Raw genomic sequence first — 7972 nt, 5'->3', positions numbered from 1 at the left:
GATGCATGTCTGATCACGCTGGACTCTTCCGACAGCTGACCGGCGCCTGGAATCAGGGAAGCACCGACACGTCCATACAAGATGTCATCATCGTCCTGGGCAACCAAGATACGTGGCACTGTCAGACAATTCGGGGGAGATTGGAGTGAAAATGCTGGCTGTGCTGAATGCTATTAAACAAAGAAGTGCATGTGCTTTAAAAATATGATATAAAATGCTGGTACATAACAGCATGAACTTTAAATGGCAATGTGCAATAATATAACAATGTATTGTATTAATAATAAAACAGGATATAAACTCATCTAATGATAGAAAAACTGACACAAGAAAATATACATCATAAAGCCATATTACGCATGAGGAAAGCTGAGCGGTCATTGCTCAGGGAAACGCATTGAGACACCACAGGTCAAAACAAAGGGAGGGATATGTGATAGAAGCACTGGAGAAGTTAGGGATGGCATGTATGTGTGTCCCAGATTTTTGTCATATATGTTTTAAAGCCCCAGGAAAAGTCTGCTTTGCCAAACAGATTTGAGTATCGGCTTTTGGTAAATGCCAGATAATGGGTCCTGGGGGTGTGGATGTGAGAGAGAATGAGGGCTCCATCCACAGGGCCGTTTCAGGTGTTAGGCCTTTCAGCCTGAGTAGCAGGCTGATTAGGGATTACACCTGGAAGTGGCTCAATATAGCTGTGTAAGAGTTTTGATGCAGTGTCTCACACACCATGGGGAGAACAGACACAGAGATTTGTTCAGTGACACTGTGACCTTTTGGATGTACTGTGTTTGTGGTGAGGCAGTAGGCCTTGCCACTTGAATGGAGGAAAATTAACTGTCTAGTTAGAGCCCAGATGTGCTAGGATTTATTTTATGTTTTGTTTATTTGATTATTGGTGTTGCACAATAAAAACTGGTGCGACCAGCTTGCACGGAAAGCCATGACTGGAGTGCTGTTTCCTGGCTGCTGTGTAAGGAGGTGTCCATCTACCCCAGAAGAGGGACCCCTTCCCCTTATCATATCAATATATATATATATATATATATATATATATATTTCAGTAATATTAATACCGATAATCTACCCTAACTCATAGCACTCTGTTCCTGAATAATCTAAAACAAAATATAATCAAAAAACAAAAACAACAGATATTGGTGCTTAAAACCTCAAACACTTTTACATAGCAAAATGCAAATTTTTTGTTTCCTGGTCACACTATGTGAGCAGAAAAAGGGTGTGCGCGAACACAGCAATACACGCAAACAAACAAAAAGATTTTTTCTATTTGCTTACATATACCACCATGTCCACACACTCCTCCCACCCAGCGTGATCAAATAGCATGTTTGTAGTTGAATAAAGTAAACCATATTTACCTATAGCAACCCAATTTGTTAACCAGTAACTCACTTTTGAAGTTTGAACACATACTAATCTCACTATTTAGCGTGGGCTCTCTGTCCACTAGGGACCTAGCACGAGAGAGTACCACTGAGAAAGTAAGATGTATGGCAAAAAACCATGACGGGCTATGCAAAAGACCCATTATTGATTCTCTAATGTTGGAATAGCATAACTGGGGCATCTATCTATGCCTCAAGTTCTCACTGTTAAATGCACTATAAACCCACCAACACCCCGTCACCATTGGTCACACAGAATATGGTGATCTACAGAACATCATTAAGATCAAGAGTTTTGTTAGGACCATCTGGATATAAAGAATTGAATTCATGGATCCAGTATACTTCCCTTTTACATAATTGTTTAAACCTCTGCTGGTCTGTTTATTGTGATCAACCACTGTTATGTTTAGACACTGTGTGTCATGACCCTGTTGATAATATTTCTTCAATGTTCTTCAAATCTGATTTTCAAATTTAGGGTGGTTCTTCCAATATATTGTAAATTACAACCACATTGTAGAGAGTATATTAAATATTGGGGTTTTCAATAAATTATTTTAATTTGAAAGTTTTTTTTAGAGAAGTTTAATAATACTTCTTTTATTTTGTTATTATCATAAGGACACATGACACACCGCGTACTCCCACATTTGTAAAAGCCACATGGAATGTTGGGGAGCCAAGATATATTACTCTCATTAATATTATTTTTGTTGGGTTTGAGAAAACTAGTGGCTAGGATATTCTTTCAATTTCTGTTCTTCTTAAATATCACCACCAGATCATCTGTAATAATGTCTTTTAATAATATGATCTTTTTTAAGTATAGGGTAGTTGTTTTTCATGAGACTTTTTATTACATATGCTGACTTTTTGTATTTACATATATATATATATATATATATATATATATATATATATATGGTATATTCTATATTCCCTTATTAGTTGATGCAGTGGTTAGGAATGTTCCTTTATTAATATCTTTAGTTGGACCTAACATTATTTCTATCCATTTGCTTGACTACCAGGAATACCTTCAAAAATAGAGTGATGGGATAACCTACATCAATTCTTTTGATTGGCTCAGGAAATATGACTCTAAGCTCCAGTTGCGCTTGAGTCTCATTAGTTGTCCTTTTGGGATATTATCCCTCCAGGGTTATAATGTGCGCTATTATAATGGAGGAAGTTGATTGCATCTACTTTCTTCTGATAAGTGGATGAAACAATGCTATAATTTTCTATCGAAAGACTAAGGTCCTGGAAGGAAATGGAGGTTCTATTAAACTGGTGAATGAATTTGAAATTCTAATCATTTGTGTTCAGTGAATTCACAAAGGAAAGTGCTAGTCCCCATCCCAAATAATGAACCAATCATCAATATAGTGCTCATAGAGGATGAGGTTCGTGTCAAATTCACAACCCAACACGTGTTGGGCCTTAAATGCCCCCCAGTAGAGGTTGGCTTAACTGGGTTTGAACCTCATTCCCATCGCCATGCCCATCACCTGCAAAAAGTGAGCCCCATCAAACAAAAAATAATTATGAGTGAGGATAAAATGAATACTATCCAGTATGAATTTTTGGTGCAATTCCGATGTTATCATCATTATCTAAGGTCTTTTAAATAAATTTTAATCCTTTATCATGAGGGATATTTTTGTAGAGAGATTCTACATTTAATGTGAGAAAACTATAATTTTCTTATCAAGAATGATTCTTTGTTCATTATTTACTCATCCGGAGTGCTGCCGACTGGACTGCGTGTGTACGGATTACCTCAGGAGGGGTTTACCTGTGGAGGGTGCCTGGCTAAGTATTGATGTTTTATATATATATATATATATATATATATAAAAGGAGGGTGAGTTGATAATAGGGCGACTGGTTTGCTGCAATAACATGTGTCAAGTTATACAAATAAATAACATTTCATATAGTGCATAAATATAATAAATTCAATAAAATAATATGACAGTGCAAAAGAATTATATAAAAAACAACAATTTATTATAGAAACAGAATTAAAAAACCTTAAAACTTATCAGGTGTTTCTTAATCAGATATTTGTAAACAGTGATAAAAAGAATATAAAATCAAGAGGCATTTCATAATATTCAGATGAAGGTAAAAATTGGAGGTAAAAAAATAAATAAAATAAATAATGAATAAATATAGCAGCTTATCTGATACAACGAGAAAGGTAATTCTTCCAGAGTTCAAGAGGCATAGGTCAAACACTCCCAACGTGTTTCATCGTAAGACTTCATCAAAGGGATGCTGTGTGAGTGAGGTGGTCTGCTATTTATACCCCATTGAAGGTTCAAAAGGGTGTCATGAGTCCGCATCACTTCCTGTTTTCCCAGGAGTTCATGTGATCAAGAGAGACCTTATAAAATATCCTATTAGTTAATGGTTTAGATGTTTATATGTCCGAGTTAGAAAAAAGGTTGGTAAAAGTTATGTTTATAACTTATAATTAGGGCTGGGTCCGTCCATGCATGATGTCATTTCCGCCCTATCTCAGTCACTTCCGCCCTTATTACGCCCATCACGTCCATTCCGCTGTCTTTGTGATGTGTTCCTGGTTAGAGCCCTGGTTCTCCCGGGGTGACGTCACTTCCATCACATGCTAATTGGTCACTTCTATACTCCTCAGTCTTGTGCTTCATCTAGCCGTATCATGTGTACACCATCACTTCTGCCCTGGCTTAGCGCTGCACCTGGAATGGATATCCACCCTCACGGCTCAAGTTAATCTGAGTCCCGGTTGCCATAGTGACACTTCTGCCCTTATGAATGTATAGCGGATTCAGCTTCCGCCCACATACTAGATCCACGTCTTAAATATAGTTTTCTTCAGTACTTTCTATAACTCAAAAATAAGATATGTGTTAGAACCTAAATGCAGAGACTTAATGCAGTTCCTACTTATAACTCCACTAGTGACAATAGTTGAGCAGCAGATCTCCCTAACCAAATTAATCATGTTACGTCTTATACAGAGATCTAGCCTAAAAGTCCATAGTGTCATCAAACCTAACTGGACATGATGAGACTAGCCGAACAAAAAAAAAATTATTTTGATTTAGAGTTCAACGCGTTCTTAAAGATGAATCCTGGTTTAAGAGAGGTATTGAGACAGGGCATGATTTTAAGTTTCAGATGATTCTTCCTAGATGTTCATTTTCCTTGTCTTTCTGGGGATATGTAGACTTTACAACACCTGGGATTCCCAAGAAGTCACCAATCTTGGTACTAATCAGGCCCAACTGCATTAAGTTAGTAATCAGCATAGCCAAGCTTAATAAGGTGTATCTGTAAATTCCTCCACCCCAAAAGAAAAACCTTTATGAACTTAGATGGTTCCACAGAGTATACCATAAAGAACTTTATGAATTGCAACTCTACGTCAGTTATATATCTGTTGGGATGTACGTGTGGATAAAATATATAGGAAACACGAAGAGACCATTAAAAATGAAACTCCAAGAACATATTCGGAACATCAAAAACAGAGTAGAGGGGCAAGCAGTCTCCAAGCATTTTGTGACCAAGCATAACTCCAATCCGGAAGATATAACTTTCAAAGCGATTGAACATGTGACACTGGGAAAAAGAGGAGGAGACCTGTGCAACCTTTTATCAAGAAGGGAAATGTTTTGGCTGTTCGAATTAGACACAATGACACCCAAAGGATTACTATGAGATCGCTCTGTTCCATTGATTGTAAAGTTCGCATCTACTAGTTTACCCCCCATGTTTTTCCAGGTTTCACTGGCTATACATTGAGTGGCCTGATCAGTACCCATAAGAGTGACCTTGTGGGGAAGACCAGGTTTAGTAGAGCATTAGGCAGTGCTAACCACAGACTGAACACACTGAAATAGGTATTTGCTGCCATACCACCATGTGTATGCCCAACCTCATCTGATTTTGGAAGCCAAACATGACTGGACCTGGTCAGTACTAAGCTGGGTCACCTCTTAGGAATACCTGGTGCTGCAAATACTAAAAAGGTTCAATAGGGTAACACTGCCATTAAGTGAACTTCACCAAATCCAATCAATGGATGGATTAACTACATGGCATATGGAAGAAGAAGCGACCTTAGGGAAAATGTAACATACAACCATACCACCTCATTAAGCTTGGCTATGCTGATTACTAACTTAATGCAGTAGGGCCTGATTAGTACCAAGATTGGTGACCTCTTGGAAATCCCAGGTGTTGTAAAGTCTACATATCCCCAGAAAGACAAGGAAAATTAACATCTAGGAAGAATCATCTGAAACATAAAATCATGCCCTGTCTCAATGCCTCTCTTAAACCAGGATTCATCTTTAATAATGTGTTGAACTCTAAATCAAAATTATTATTTTTTGTTCGGCTAGTCTCATCATGTCCAGTTAGGTTTGATGACACTATGGACTTTTAGGCTAGATCTCTGTATAAGACGTAACATGATTAATTTGGTTAGGGAGATCTGCTGCTCAACTATTGTCACTAGTGGAGTTATAAGTAGGAACTGCATTAAGTCTCTGCATTTAGGTTCTAACACATATCTTCTTTTTGAGTTATAGAAAGTACTGAAGAAAACTATATTTAAGACGTGGATCTAGTATATGAGCGGAAGCTGAATCCTCTATACATTCGTAAGGGCGGAAGTGTCACTATGGCAACCGGGACTCCGATTAACTTGAGCCGTGAGGGCGGATATCCATTCCAGGTGCAGCGGTAAGCCAGGGCAGAAGTGACATTTTACACATGACATGGCCAGATGAAGCACATGACTGAGGAGTATGGAACTGACTGATGCGCATGTGACGGAAGTGACGTCACCCCGGGAGAACCAGGGCTCTAACCAGGAACACTTCACAAAGACAGCGGAATGGACGTGATGGACATAAGAAGGGCAGAAGTGACTGAGAAAGGGCAGAAATAATGCATTGCATGGACGGACCCAGCTCTAATTATAAGTCATAAACATAACTTTTTCCAACCTTTTTTTCTGACTTGGACATATAAACATCTAAACCATTAACTAATAGGCTATTTTATAATGTCTCTCTTGATCACATGAACTACTGGGACTAAAAGAAGTGATGCAGACTCATGACACCCTTTTGAACCTTCAATGGGGTATAAATAGCAGACCACCTCACTCACACAGCATACCCTTGATGAAGTCTTAGGACGAAATGCATTGGGTGTGTTTGACCTATGCCTCTTGAACTCTGGAAGAAATACCTTTCTCGTTGTATCAGATAAGCTGCTATATTTATTCATTATTTATTTATTTTTTACCTCCAATTTTTACCTCCATCTGAATATTATGAAATGCCTCTTGATTTTATATTCTTTTTATCACTGTTTACAAATATCTGATTAAGAAAAACCTGATAAGTTTTAAGGTTTTTTAATTCTGTTTCTATAATAAATTGTTGTTTTTTATATAATTATTTTGCACTGTCACATTATTTTGTTGTTTTTATTATATTTATGCACTATATGAAATGTTATTTATTTGTATAAATTGACACATGTTATTGCAGCAAACCAGTCGCCCTATTATCAACTCACCCCCTTCTTCACTGTTTCCTAAATACCAACACGAGTATTTTAATGTTGATTTGAAGCTGACGCCTGAATATTTTAGGGTTTGGTAGCTATATACACTCACTATACATCTTTTCATTTCACTGTTACGGAGTATTGGCGCCACACCCATCTGTTTAACAGAGTTAAGAGATGGCACTCTAATGACAATGACAGCAGAGGGGTGCCAGGTCCGTAGAAAAATCATTGAAACACTCTAACACCACAAAAAGTGAGAATAGTGTGACATTGTATATAGTGGCATAACCCCATGGCCATAGGCTGCTCACTATTATCATAGTGAGGGCCATGTAAAGGACAAATCGTCAATACATGGCATAAAATAATCTATTCTCACTTTTTCTGGTGTTGTCATTACATGATGTTCTAAGTGGTTCACAGCATTTGGCTTTATACGGTGCAATTTGGAGCATCACTTCTCTCTTTATTTACCCTTGATACGCGCAGCCATCAACAGGTGACTGTGGGCTATATGCTGCTACAGCATGCAACATAGTGTGTATATTCCACTAACATAGCGCAGTTCAGTCCGCAGCAACAGCCGTGGTGCACCTTCTGACAGCCCGGCACTAACATGGACCCAGGGATATTTGTTTACAAGAGTAACCCTGCCCACTCATCTGACACCGCGCAGCCTATCCAGTGCTGATGGCGTGGCTTCTGTGCTCTCCTGATTTTGGTGCCGTTATATGTATTTAAGTGCTGTTGGGCTCAGTATGTGTTTGCCCCTGAGGAAGACTGCAATACAGTTGAAACGGCCATTGGGCCACTCCTTACCTATGCTGCATTAATCACTTTTGTCCATGTGAATAAAACATGTGAAGTTTTCATCTAAACGTGAGTGCTGTTTTTTTTCTACACTAATAGCTATCGGCTCAATTGGTGTTAGAGTGTTTATATATATATATATATATATATATATATACACAGGTCCATAA

At 38.1% G+C, this 7972-nt stretch overlaps 1 pseudogene; it reads left to right on the top strand.

The window, feature by feature from the left end:
* Positions 1 to 5307: 5307 nt before the first annotated feature.
* On the top strand, positions 5308 to 5426 carry LOC148521672 (5S ribosomal RNA; annotated as a pseudogene).
* Positions 5427 to 7972: the final 2546 nt, after the last annotated feature.

This window comes from Taudactylus pleione, unplaced genomic scaffold (genome assembly GCF_031769625.1).
Source record: "Taudactylus pleione unplaced genomic scaffold, aTauple2 ptg000156l, whole genome shotgun sequence".
NCBI lineage: Eukaryota > Metazoa > Chordata > Amphibia > Anura > Myobatrachidae > Taudactylus > Taudactylus pleione.
Note: the sequence above shows the minus strand (reverse complement) of the source record. Positions and strands in the feature narration are given on the sequence as shown.